At 46.4% G+C, this 14,400-nt stretch overlaps 1 protein-coding gene and 1 pseudogene across 5 annotated transcripts in view; one reads left to right on the forward strand and one right to left on the reverse strand.

The window, feature by feature from the left end:
* The window catches only part of DMC1 (DNA meiotic recombinase 1), a 465,896-nt gene that overhangs the window by 134,324 nt on the left and 317,172 nt on the right, over positions 1-14,400 (reverse strand). The window lies entirely within an intron of this gene.
* LOC134963082 (5S ribosomal RNA) lies at positions 2,282-2,399 on the forward strand (annotated as a pseudogene).

The following is a 14,400-nucleotide window of genomic DNA, read 5'->3' on the forward strand; positions in this document are numbered from 1 at the left end:
ATAAGCTTCATGCTACACTTTGATCACTTCCTATCTCTTGGGTTTCCATCCCCATACCCATTTTCCCCTTGACAATTTCCTCACAATCCCCTAGTCACGAACCTACATCCACTCATGTATGTGTCACCCCAACACGCTCTTTTTTTATCTCATACCAGGTCCTCCCATCTTAGGGATTTCATTTTTTACCACATATCAGGTCTTCCCATTTTAGGGAGTACTTCATCCCCTTCTGGTGACCTCACTCTCAGCTGCACCTCATGCCTACCCTCAGGATCACAACTTTCATTACAATTTTTTATCTAACACCATTCACTGTTCACTTCTTTCTTCTGTCACCCTTTACTGAGCATTTATTTAATTTAATTTATTTTTTTTGTCTCATTTTATTTTATTTCTTTTTATTCAGTTATTACTAATCTATAATCAGCACTTTTCCCCTTTTAATGCGGTCATTACACATCCTATAGATAGGACCACGATTTTCACTTCAGTCCACATTGCCATGGCCTTTTATAACTTATCCAACCCTTCATAAAGACATGCGCTATTCATATTTCCTCGTCACCATGTGAGCCCTAATCCTTCTCATTTATGTGCATTAGTTAATCCTATTCACCACACCCCCCTCTTGTTGTCACCACACTTCCCTGCCCTCACATCACCGTTCACCCCTTTTTCCTTCCCCTAAGTATGTAGAACCTTTATTTTCCCACTTAGTCCCTAGTCATATCGGTAATCATCCTCACACCCTTGTGGTGCGTTATAAATCACGCATCACTATTATTATAAAATCTGCACCTAGGTGCACATTAATGATGTTCAACTCCAGTACACTCTAAATTTACTTAACATAGTCCTCTTATTTTTGCTTCAACAACTCCTGGCAAGCTATTCCCTTCTCCAAAATGGCGCCCCGGTATTCTTTTTTGTGACTTTGCTTTTCGCACCTGATTGGGTCTATGCATTATTTATATACACTCTGATTATCCTTATTCCCACTATCCGCCCACTTACAAACGGCCTAGGCGCATCTACGCTCCGATTGGCCAGGGCGCATTGTATACACGTCCCTATTGGCCCCGAGCATAGAAAAGGATTTATTCCGGCCTCCCATACATATGTTTTATGGCAAGCTGGCAACCTCGACCCTGCATTATGCTTAGCACTAACGTTAATAGCAACATTCGGGTGCTTAACAGTGTTACTTTAATTCAATTCTACCTCATTCCTATCTATTTCGATTTACGTATGCCTTTATCATATGTACTCCTGGCAAACCCATTTACAATATGGCGCCGCCGCTCGTCCCCGTGACCGGGTTTCCCTTGTTACCTAGGTCACAGGGGTATTTTCCTCGCGCATGCTCACTAGCTTCTTTTTCCTGTGCTCCCGGTCCGCCCACGTGCCACTGTCGCCGGGCGCACACACGCCCTGATTGGCTGGGATGCGCCGTTTACATGTTCTCATTGACCGCATAGGAACCTCTAACATTCCCGCCCCTATGCCTAATCAGATACAAACAGCCCATTGGCTGCTACTTATATTAGCAGGGTTTTTAAACCCCACACATAGTATTGGTTGTGAGATCCCGGAAGTGAACAAGCCCAACGGGCGAAACGCGTTTTCCACGGACCTTACAATGGGACCTTTCCATGGAGGACTGCCGGCTACCATCTGTTTCCTGAATTTGACACTGAGTATCATTTCCTTTATTCAAATTTTGAACCTTTACTGTGATATGTGCCTATTGTATTGGATACACCAGTGATCACTGCATTTGGGATTCCATATGTATATTACTAATTATTAATCCGATTGATTGCAGGTCTACCTGCTCTTTGCACATTTTCATTATAATTGTCTACGCAGTGTGTTACACTCCATAGGTTTGGTTCATCCTTTTTCTATAATAGTGATTCTCTGCTACTGTACTCATAGGTGCCTATGCACAAAAAGAATGTATATGTGATTTATATTTGGACTCACAAAGTTACCTGACGCTCCATACGTGTTACTTAATTTCGTTATTCCTCCTCGGGATAATAATTAATCCTAATTAGTGTAATTATTATTGGAATACTCTTTTCCTCTCTTTTTCATTGCTCACTAATTTTCAGTGGACTCTCATCCACGATCCAGGGTATACTACGTCACTGAGTGGCTATTGTTTCACCCTGCCTAACGTGAAAAGCAGATCCACATACTATATGACTTTATCTTTACAAATCTCCCAATCCTACCATTCTTATATAGGTGCACTCTCATTGGTAGATAGCCTCTCTACTATCATACCACGCGGCTAATGCCCGATCTCGTCCGATCTTGGAAGCCAAACAGCGTTGGGCCGGGTCAGTACCTGAGAGGAGACTCCCTGGGAATACCCGGTGTTGTAGAGTAGGGACTATTCCCCTTCTTTTGAAGGGTGGACACCAACAGCAGTATCACCACTATTTATTCCCCTTTTTTTCTTTTTCTTTTTCTCTAATCTTTTCTTTATTCTCACTAGCGCTCAGGTACGCCAATATACATTTCTAACTTGTGCCATATGATCAACGGGTGATTAGCAATTTGTCCAGTATTGACCCCATCTAAGTGGTCCTTCAAAGACACAATAACTGACCTCCCTGGTTGGTCTCATCAATACAGAACATCTGTACTGGTCAGGAGAAACGGGTGTTAGACTATCAGGTGTCTACAGCCTTTCTAATCCTTCTCGTGTGATTAACAGACCAGAACATTTTAAATATTTTCTCACACCTCTCATTTTTCACATTTTTCTTTGGATTTCAGAGGGGTAATTTTTTAATTAATAAACATATATTTTACCTATCGTTTGATTCCTAATTGAAGAATTCTTCTTCCTTTCACAAGAGTGCGCCCACACAAGAGCTTTCTTTCTCTCCATTTGTCAGTACTTGTACTTTCTAGCTCTGGGCGCACCACCAATAGGGACTACAATTGAAAGGCTTCAATTTCCTTTCTAACAATTATAAATTGTCCGCTTTTGGTTCTTTTCAATTTGTCATAATTTATTACATACCAGTGCCCGGACGCTCTTCCTTCTAAGAGTTAGTTACCAGTTAGCTTTAGCTCTTTGGTCCCTCTAAGATGCTGAATGGTGCGGTGCATGCGTGGATTCTCTTGTGGCTTCGCCAGTGGCGTAACTACTGCCCCCGCAGTCCTCGCGGTGGCTTGGGGGCGAGGGGCTGCGGGGGCGCCACTGATTACAGCAGACTGACATGCGGACGAACGTCCGCATGTCAGTCTGCTTTATTGGAGGGACACGGCGGGCGCAGCGTGTGCCTATCCTGTGTCCCTCCTGAGCCCTGCATCATCTCCGGCGGCCCGCGGGTCTAATAGGGGGAAGTGCCGTCCGTGAGCCAATTAGAGCTCACGGACGGCACTTCCCCCTATCAGACCCGCGGCCGCCGGAGATGATGCAGGACTCAGGAGGGACACAGGAGAGGCACACGCTGCGCCCGCCGTGTCCCTCCAAGTTCTCCAACAAGCGGCGGCTGCACTGCGGCATATCTGTCACGGGGGGGGAGAGAGGAGAGGGTGTCTGGCACCGGGGAATATATGGCCATTGGGGGGGGGATGTCAGGCACTAGGGGGGATATCCGGCACTGGGGCATATATGACACTGTGGGGGGGGGCGGGGGATATCTGGCACTAGGGCATATCTGGCACTGGGGAAGGGGGGGGGGGGGGATATCTGGCACTGGGGCATATATGGCACTGGGGGGGGGGGGGGATATCTGGCACTAGGGCATATCGCACTGGGGGGGGGGGGGATGTCTGGCACTGGGGGGGATATCTGGCACTGGGGCATATATGGCACTGGGGGGGGGATATCTGGCACGGGGTGGATATGTGGCACTGGGGGGGGGGGGGGATATCTGGCACTGGGAGGGAATATCTGGCCCTGGGGCTTATATGGCACTGGGGGAGAATATCTGGCACTGGGGGGGAATATCTGTCACTGGGGATATATGGCACTCGGGGGGAATATATGGCACTGGCGGCATATCTGGCACTGGGGGAATATCTGGCACTGGGGGCATATGTGGCACTGGGGGGGAATATATGGCACTGGCGGCATATCTGGCATGGGGGGAATATCTGGCACTGGGGGCATATGTGGCACTGGGGGGGAATATCTGGCACTGGGGGCATATCTGGCACTGGGGGGGTATATGTGTACCTGGCACATGGGGGGGGGGGCTATATTTGGCACCGGGGGCATGTGAGTACCTGGCACCGTGGGGAAATATCTGGCACTGGGGACATATGTGGCACTGGGAGCACAGCCCTAGCAACAAGGACTACCTCCTAGCAACGAGCATGACACCCAGTGCATGAAACACCTGACAACGAGCATGACACCCAGTGCATGAAACACCTGGCAACGAGCATGACACCCAGTGCATGAAACCCCTGACAACGAGAAGGTAATTGAAAAGTAATTAGAAGCCTTACTGTAGGACTTAATGTGTAATGGGCATTACGGTGTGTGGCATAATGTATCACGGACATTGTGGTGTGTGTCATAATGTGTCACAGGCATTACGGTGTATGGTATACTATATCGCGGGCATTGTGATATGTGGTATAATGTCTCAGGGTCATTGCAGTGTGTGGCATAATGTATCACGGACATTGCGGTGTGTGTCATAATGTGTCAGGCATTACGGTGTGTGGTATACTATATCACGGGCATTGTGGTATGTGGTATAATGTCTCAGGGTCATTGCAGTGTGGCATAATACATAACGGGCATTGCGGTGTGTGGCATAGGGTATAACGGGCAGGGCATTGCGGTATGTGTCACAGGCATTACGGTGTATGGTATACTATATCACGGGCATTGTGGTATAATGTCTCAAGGTCATTGCGGTGTGTGTCATAATGTGTCACAGGCATTGTATGTGCTATAATGTATCAGGGGCATTGCAGTGTGTAGCATAATGTATAACGGGCATTGCGATTCCTGTCATAATGTGTCGGGGGCATTACGGTGTGTGGCATAATGTGTCGGGGGCATTACAGTGTGTGCATATTGTGTCATGTGCATTGTTGTGTGCGGCATAATGTCTAAGGGCCATTGCAGTATGTGGCATAATGTATACTGGGCATTACTATAAGGAGGAAAAATGACAAATAATGTAAGGGGCATGAATCAGGATTATTTTTCTTTCCTGTGGTGGCTAACGTCTGGGCGTGCAGGTTGCAAAACTGGGGTATAAGGTAGTCTTTTCCTGCAATACCACGCCCCTTTACGAGAAACCACGCCCATTCCAACAAAACCACGCCCCTTTTTTTGCAGCGCGCGCCTTCGGCGCGCGCATATTTGTCCCTTTCTTGCTCCCAGTTATGCAGCGGGGGGGCGCCAAAAATTTTTTGGCTTGGGGGAGAAAAATTTCTATTTACGCCACTGGGCTTCGCTGTAGTAATCAGTGTGGGTTACCGCTGGGCTGTGATGCACCTCCGTTGTGGATTAGCTGATGTCATCCCAATAGTGAAGTCCACAGATAATAGAGTGGAGGTAGCATAAATATGTAATAGAAGATGAACAAATCGCCACCTTTGGGAAGCCACTAAAGGTCCGCAAAGAGTGAATATTTTTCAGGAGTCTCATGGTCAAACTGCAAACTTAACGCGTTTCTCGACCATAATCACCGGTCGTTTCTTCAGAGGAGAGTGCTGTGTGAAGGAGTCCCGTTTGGGCCATATTTAAAGGAAAGAGATTGATTGCTAATGTGCAACCACTGAAATCAATTGCTCTAATAAGACCCTGGGACTTTCAAGGCACAAACAAGTACAGTTGGGATTCAAACGGTTTAAATACCACATGACTAACAAACTAACAAGGAGACTATAAATAAATAGCAATTATAAAAAAGTAATACTAATAATTGAAAATGCATCAAAATAATAAATAAAAAAATATTATTAGCATTAAATACTGAGATAGGTATTTAAGAGATGACATACTATAACTAGTATATAGTAAACCTACTGAATAATTATAGACACGAGTAAAAAATATATATAGTTAAAAAAATATATATACAGTACACATGCATAATAGGAGATCATGATATAAGTGCCCTATATTGAACTAAACTGTAAAGATGGTGCTACAAGGTGCGTGTGTCCACCCGGTGTCCAAAGGAAGCATCCTGGGAGGCGGAAGTATCAAAAGGCATAAAACCTAATGAACGTGTTCACTGAGGATCATGTAGCCGCCTTGCACAATTGTTTTCCGAAAGCGCCCCGGCAGGCCGCCCAAGAAGGTCCAACAGACCGTGTAGAATGGGCTTTAATAGCAGCAGGAGCTGGAAGACCAGCCTGCGCATAAGCCTGTGCAAGCACCATTCTAATCCATCTGGCCAAGGTTTGCTTATTCGCAGGCTAGCCACGTTTGTGGAAACCAAACAGTACAAAAAGGGTATCTGACCTCCTAACAGAGGCAGTTCTCTCCACATATGGGGGTCATTTTGACCCGTTCGCACTGAGCTGTTCTTCGCTGCGGTGAGAACGGGTCAGAAATGCGCATGCGCAGTGGACGCATTGCACATGCACAGTGACGCAGCCTGCGGGAAAAGTGATCGCAGCAGTGATCGCAAGCAGATGGACAGACGGAAGGCGTTACGGGGTGGATACTCACCATTTTCCAGGCGTGGTGAGGCGAACGCAGGCGGATCCAGGCATTTGCAAGGCGGATGTCTGACGTCAATTCTGGGACCTTCGTCACTGGATCCGTCGCACACAGGGTAAGTAACTAATACCCTGGTATTGTTGTGCATGAAACTTTTTTAGCATAGCAGGGCTGCACAAGCGATCGCAGCCCTGCTATGCTAAAATACACTCCCCCATAGGTTGATCACACGAGCAGCAAAAAGTTGCTATGTGCGAACAACTCGGAATGACCACCTATATGCAGAGAGCCCGTACCACATCCAAAGACCATTCTTTGGAGGACAAATCAGAAGAGATGAAGGCTGGAACAACAATCTCTTGATTAAGGTGAAAAGATGACACCACCTTAGGCAAATAACCAGGGTGAGTTCGAAGAACTGCGCGGTCACGATGAAATATCAGAAAGGGTGGACGGACGACAGAACAAAGCACCTAGGTCTGACACCCTTCTGGCAGAGGCAATAGCCAGTAAGAACAGGACCTTAGCCGTAAGCCATTTAAGGTCCACTGACTCCAGAGGTTCAAATGGAGACTCTTGCAGGGCATTCAGGACAACAAACAAATCCCATGGAGCAACAGGAGGGACATAGGGAGGTTGAATCCGCAATACACCCTGAGTGAATGTATGAACGTCAGGTAGAGACGCATTTTTCTCTGAAACCACACCGACAAGGCAGATATGTGAACCTTTAGAGAGGCCAGACGAAGGCCTAAGTCGAGGCCTTGTTCCAGGAAAACCAGGATTCTGGATGTCTTGAATCTGTGAACATCACAGTTCTTATCAGCACACCAAGTAAAATAAGAATTCCAGACTCTTTAATAGATCTGGGCAGATGCCGGTTTGTGTGCCTTCATCATAGTTTGGATGACCGCCTCAGAAAATCCTTTTGCCCTTAGGAGTGAAGCTTCAAGAGCCACGCCGTCAAAGCCAGCCTGGGTAGAGACAAGGGCCCTGAACGAGAAGGTCTGGTCATTGAGGAAGTAGAAGAGGACGCTCTGTTGATAGACCCTGCAGGTGTGAGAACCAATGCCGTGGGTGAAATGAGATGGAATAACCCAATAGGAAGGCTTAGGAGAGGCTGTGTTTATTGGAAGTGGGACACACTTGCCTGTACAACTATTCTATTCTGGTGATATACTGTTGCTATTGTATTTAAAGCTACAATTTATTTTAAAGCAAAACACCCTGGATTTGCCTTAAAAATACAGTGTATCCGGAAAGTATTCACAGCGCTTCACTTTTAACACATTTTGTTGTGTTACAGTCTTATTCCAAACTGGAATAAATTCATTTTTCCCTCAAAATTCTACACACAACACCCCATAATGACAAAGTGAAAAAAGTGTTTTTGATATTTTTGCAAATTTATAAAAATAGGAATTTGATTCCTACCCGTAATTCCTTTTCTCGTAGTCCGTAGTGGATACTGGGAACTGTACTTTAGTATTATGGGGTATAGATCGGGTCCGTAGTTGCCTGGCACTTTAAGAAATTAACAGTGTGTGCTGGCTTCTCCCCTCTATGCCCCTCCTGCAGACTCAGTCTAGGAAAACTGTGCTCAAGGAGACGGACATACCTTGAGAGAAGGATATACACATAAACAGCGGTAACGAACCAACACACAACAATAAAGGGATAGCAATGCTAACCAAAGCAGAAGGTAGCAACGCTAACCAACAACAAGATCAGCAAGGCTAATCAAACATGGAACAGGGACAGCAACAGCAGACCCAACAAAGAACACTTACAACGTAGTAAGCAGGAAAAACGAAGTACTGAGGCAGGCACCCAGTATCTACTACAGACTACGAGAAAAGTAATTACTAGTAGGTATCAAATTCCTATTTTCTTTAATGTCCTAGTGGATACTGGGAACTGTACTTTAGTATCGCGAGGAAGTCCGAAAGCTCCCAAAACGGGTAGGAGAGTGCCGAGACATCCCTGGCCAAGGTATCGAACCTGTAGAACTTCACAAATGTGTCCGAACCAGATCAAGTAGCTGCACTGCACAACCATAAGGCCGAGACACCCCTGGCAGCTGCCCAGGAAGAACCCACTGACCTGAGTGGAGTGAGCCTGGATAGAAGCCGGCAGCGGCAAAGCTGCCGAAGAATAGGCTTGTTGAATTGTTAACCTGAGCCAACGAGCAATGGACTGCTTAGAAGCAGGACAACCAATCTTGGTAGCATCATAACGGACAAGAAACGAGTCAGATTTTCTGTGACGAGCAGTCCTCTTGACATAAATTCTCAAAGCCTTCACCACGTCCAAGGACTTTGGAGCAATTGCTGCGTCAGCCAACACCGGAACCACTATATGTTGATTCACGTGAGAAAAGCAGACACTACTTTCTGCAAAAACTGCGGGTGAGTCCTGAGTTCCGCCCCCAATTCCGAAACACATCTTGCCGAGGCCAACGCCAGCAACATGACAGTCTCCACGTTAGATATTTAAATTTCACCCTTTGTAAGGGTTCAAACCAATCCGATTGGAGAAAATTCAAGACTACATTTAGATCTCATGGAGCCGGGGGAAGGGCGACGGGCGGTTGAATGTGAAGAACCCCCTTCAGAAAAGTCTAAACTTCCAGTAAAACAGCAAGTCGTTGTCCGACTGTACCTGAATGGCGTGATGCCTGAGAAGAGAGGAGGCCTGCAGAAGGGCATTGTAAATCGCCCTGAGTGCCAGTACATTTATCAGAAGTGCAGATTCTTGAGTTGACCACTTCCCCTGGAACTGAGCCCCTTGGGTCACTGCCACCCAACCTCGGAGGCTGGCAACTGTTGTTAGCAGTATCCATGACTGGGCACAGAAACTCTGACCCTCTACAAGGTGAGGGACTTGTAGCCACCACAACAGGGAAATCCATGCTCTTGGCGACAGAGACACAAGCTGGTGCATGTGTAGGTGAGACCCTGACCCCTTGTTCAGTAAATCCAGTTGGAAAGGGCGAGCATGGAACCTGCCGTACTGGATTGCCTTGTATGAGGCCACCATCTTGCCCAGTAGACAAATGCAAAGGTGGACCGAGATCCTGCCAGTTTTGAGGACCGAGCGAACCATAGCTTGGATTGCCAAGGCCTTGTCCATGGGAAGGTATACCTTCTGAGATACTGTGTCCAGTATCCTAGGAACTGAATTCTCTGCGACAGTTCCAGGTGAAACTTCTGGAAATTTAAGATTCACCAGTGGTCCGTAAGCAGACGCGTAGTCAAACCTCTGGCGTGTAGCAGACATTCTCTGGACGCAGCTTTTATCAGGAGATCGTCCAAATAGAGAACAATGTTTACTCCCATCCTGCAAAACTGCAGCATCATCTCTGTAATGACTTTTATTAACACCCTTGGAGCTGTGGAAAGACCAAAGGGTAACGCCTGAAATTGGAAGTGGTGGTCCAGTATAGCGAACTTGAGGTAGCCTGATGAGGCCATATGGGGATGTGTAGATATGCATCCTTGATATTCAAGGATACCAGGAACTCCCCTTCCTCCAAGCCGTAGACTACCACCCGTAGGGATTCCATCTTGAACTTTAACACACATAGGTACGGGTTCAGCGATCTGAGGTTCAGTATTGGGCATACCGAACAGTCTGGTTTCGGTACAACAAACAGAGTTGAATAAAAACTCCTGTTGTGAGACAGGGGAGGCACTGGAACGATAACCCCTGTAAGCAGTCGCTTTTGTATGGCATCTTGCAAGCTAACCCTTGCTACAGGTGAAGCTGGTAAGCTTGACTTGAAGAATCTGAGAGGGGGTAGCTCTTGAAATTCTAACCAGTATCCTTGTGATATGAGGGCCCTCACCCAAGGGTCCTGGCAGGATTTTGCCCACACATGGGCGAAGCGTTGAAGGCGAGCACCTACCTGAAAGTCGCCGTGTCATTGGGGCAGTCACCCGGACGGCTTAGTGGAGGATGATCCAGAGGTCTGGTCCAGGGATGCAGCAGCTGCGGGCTTACGAGACTTACCTCTGTTGCCTCTAGAAGCATTTGAGGCACCTCTGGCTCTGCCCCTGAATCTGGCCACACGAAAGGACTGCAGAGGAAGCCCGGGATAGGGACGTCTAGCAGGAGGTGTAGCAGACGGCAGATAGGTAGACTTCCCCGCCGTTGCCTGAGAAATCCATTTGTTCAGTTCTTCCCCAAATAATGCCTGGCCTGTAAAAGGATCCACCGCATTCACCTCCGGGGGAGTTTCCCAAATTTTTCTGTCCTCAGAAGGAAAAGGGAAGGAATTCAATAACTGCTTAGGGGTCTTGAATTTTTTTGTCAGGATTGACACATGCCTCCCTGGAAAGTGAGTTTAACTCCTTACAGACAGGGAAGGTAGCCAAGGATTTTTGTTTTATATTAAAAAATAATTCCTCTTCTGGTTCTGATATCTTATCAGGTATATTGAGTACATCCCTAATGGAATATATCAGGGCTTCATCACCCGGGGACAGAGCAATGTCCTCTTCCATGTCAATTTCCCCCTCATCCAGCTCTGGTAATTCAGTATCAGAGTCAGATTGGAGAATCTGTGGAAGTGAGCATTTATGTGAGACCAATAGAGGGGGCTGAGGAGCCTGTCTAAGCTCAGCAGTCTTAATAAACATTATCTACCGACTGTTTTAGGGACTGTCGCTCTAGTCTAGCTGTGGACAACTCTGTATTTATGTTATGAATCATATGTTTGACAGATTCTAACCATTCTGGTTCCTGCATACTACTATCCTGAGAGGGTATGGAACATTGGTTACACATAAAAGAGTTATGAGAAATACAGTGCAGTGACAACACAACAGTGAGACAGCACCTGCACCCCAGACAGCCCCACTGGAGTGACACAGAGAGGAATTGGACCAGCACACAATATCCAGACAAGCTGGAAATAATAAATATAGATAAACAGTAGATGCAGCAGAGAATCACCGCTGATATGCTCCCCCTTCTCTATAACTCCCGGTACCAGTACTATTGGTATTCAGTAGTCTGTGGAGGAGCTCAGTTATGCAGCCTTTCAGTCAGCAGCAGCTGGAAATGGACGCCTTTTAGCTGCTGGTCCAACTCTCCGGGAAGCCCCGCCCCTTCAATGGCGTGCAGTCCCTACAGTTATATTTATACTGGCTACACGATTTTACACATACATACACCTCAGTGTAATAATAAGGAAGCTTTCACCCCGTTCATACCGCCAGTGTTTGGGTCCGCGGCGGGCACTGTAGCTCGCAGCTCATGACCGCCGTGTCCTTTAGGCGCCACATGACACCAGGGACCCGCTAAATGGGACCCCGGTATAAACACTCACTGCTCCGGTCATCTGTTTTCAGTATCTGTTAGGGGGTGGCGGGGCGCTGCTGGCCTGGGCACACACAGTATGGTATGTGAAACAGAGCCTCAGGAGCTTAATGTCCTGTCAGCGGGGATTATGGAACCATTAACCCTCAGGAGATTGGTCCGGTCTCCCTCCCCCCTAAGTCCCAGGACGCAGGAAGACATGCTGCCAACCAGTACTACCTGAAAATAATAAAACTAAATAAAATTTCTGAAGAAAACTCTCTGGAGCTCCAGAGGAATGCACCCGGCTCCTTGGGCACGTTTTTCTAAACTGAGTCTGCAGGAGGGACATAGAGGGGAGGAGCCAGCACACTGTTAATTTCTTAACATGCCAGGCTCCTATGGGCCCGATCTATACCCCACGGTACTAAAGTACAGTTCCCAGTATCCAGTAGGACGTTAGAGAAAAATAAAAAAACTAAGAAATCACATGTACTTAAGTATTCACAGACAATTCTACACACAATACCCCATTAATGACCACGTAAAAAATGAGATTTTTGCTAATTTATTAAAAATATAAAACAATGAAAACACATGTACAAAAGTATTCACAGCCTTTGCTCAATACTTTGTTGATGCACCTTTCGCAGCAATTACAGCCTCAAGTCTTTTTGAATATGATGCAACAAGCTTGGCACACCTATCTTTGGCCAGTTTTGCCCATTCCTCTTTGCAGCACCTCTCAAGCTCCATCAGGTTGGATGGGAAGCGTCAATGCACAGTCATTTTCAGATCTCTCCAGAGATGTTCAATCAAATTCAAGTCTGGGCTCTGGCTGGGCCACTCAAGGACATTCACAGAGTTGTTCTGAAGCCACTCCTTTGATATTTTGGCTGTGTGCTTAGGGTAGTTGTCCTGCTGAAAGATGAAGCGTCGCTCCAGTCTGAGGTCAAGAGCGCTCTGGAGCAGGTTTTCATCCAGGATGTCTCTGTACATTGCTGTATTCATCCTTCCCTCTATCCTGACTAGTCTCCTGGTTTATCCTGTTGAAAAACATCCCCACAGCATGATGCTGCTACCATCATGCTTCACTGTAGGGATGGTATTGGCCTGGTGATGAGCGGTGCCTGGTTTCCTCCAAACATGACGCCTGGGATTCATGGCAAAAAGTTCAATATTTGTCTCATCAGACCACAGAATTTTGTTTCTCATGGTCTGAGAGTCCTTCAAGTGCATTTTGGCAAACTCCAGACGGGCTGCCATGTGCTTTTTACTTAGGAGTGTCTTCTGTCTGGCCACTCTACCATACTGGCCTGATTGGTGGATTGCTGCAGAGATGGTTGTCCTTCTGGAAGGTTCTCCTCTCTCCACAGAGGAATGCTGTAGCTCTGACAGAGTGACCATTGGGTTCTTGGTCACCTCCCTGACTAGGGTCCTTCTCCCCTGATCACTCAGTTTAGATGGCCGGCCAGCTCTAGGAAGAGTCCTGGTGGTTCCGAATTTCTTCCATTTACAGATTATGGAGGTCACTGTGCTCATTGGGACCTTCAAAGCAGCAGATATTTTCCGGTACCCTTCCCCAGATTTGTGCCTTGAGACAATCCTGTCTCGGAGGTCTACAGACAATTCCTACGATGTTCAGTTTGTGCTCAGACATACACTTCCAAGTGTGGGACCTTATATAGACAGGTGTGTGCCTTTCCAAATCATGTCCAATCCACTGAATTTACCACAGGTGGACTCCAATTAAGGTGTAGGAACATCTCAAGGATGATCAGTGGAAACAGGTTGCATCTGAGCTCAATTTTGAGCTTCATGGCAAAGGCTTTGAATACTTATGTACATGTGACTACATTTTTTTATTTTTAATAAATTTGCAAAAATCACAAAAAACTTTTTTCACGTGGTCATTATGGGGTATTGTGTGTAGAATTTGCAGGGAAAAAAATTATTTATTCCATTTTGGAATAAGGTTGTAACATAAACAAAATGTGAAAAAAGTGAAGCGATGTGAATACTTTCCTGATGCACTGTAATTGTAGCTTTAAATCTAGTGGCTATATGGTTGGACTCATGGCACTACCAGCAAATCGGAGCCTATTGCATTAAGACTAACATGTTTGCTATAGCCAGGATGGCTAGAGTTTATTTATTGACCAGCATATCTAGCTTTTCTGCAAGGCCTTAGCTACAATAGATGCAGGGAGTGCAGCTGCTATAGGGCCCAGAGCTGAGAGGGCCCAACCTTCCCTGTAAAAGTTACATGTGTTATAAATATTTTTCACCTATGGGTGGTACACACGGGCAGTTACAAACTTTTGCCTTGGGGCCTACAATATATCTAGATATGCCTCTTGTAATGTGATTTAAAATGAACTGGAAGGCACTATAATGTTACATAACATGAGGCATTATAGGGTGGCACAATATGA

This window comes from Pseudophryne corroboree, chromosome 9 (genome assembly GCF_028390025.1).
Source record: "Pseudophryne corroboree isolate aPseCor3 chromosome 9, aPseCor3.hap2, whole genome shotgun sequence".
NCBI classification, from domain to species: domain Eukaryota; kingdom Metazoa; phylum Chordata; class Amphibia; order Anura; family Myobatrachidae; genus Pseudophryne; species Pseudophryne corroboree.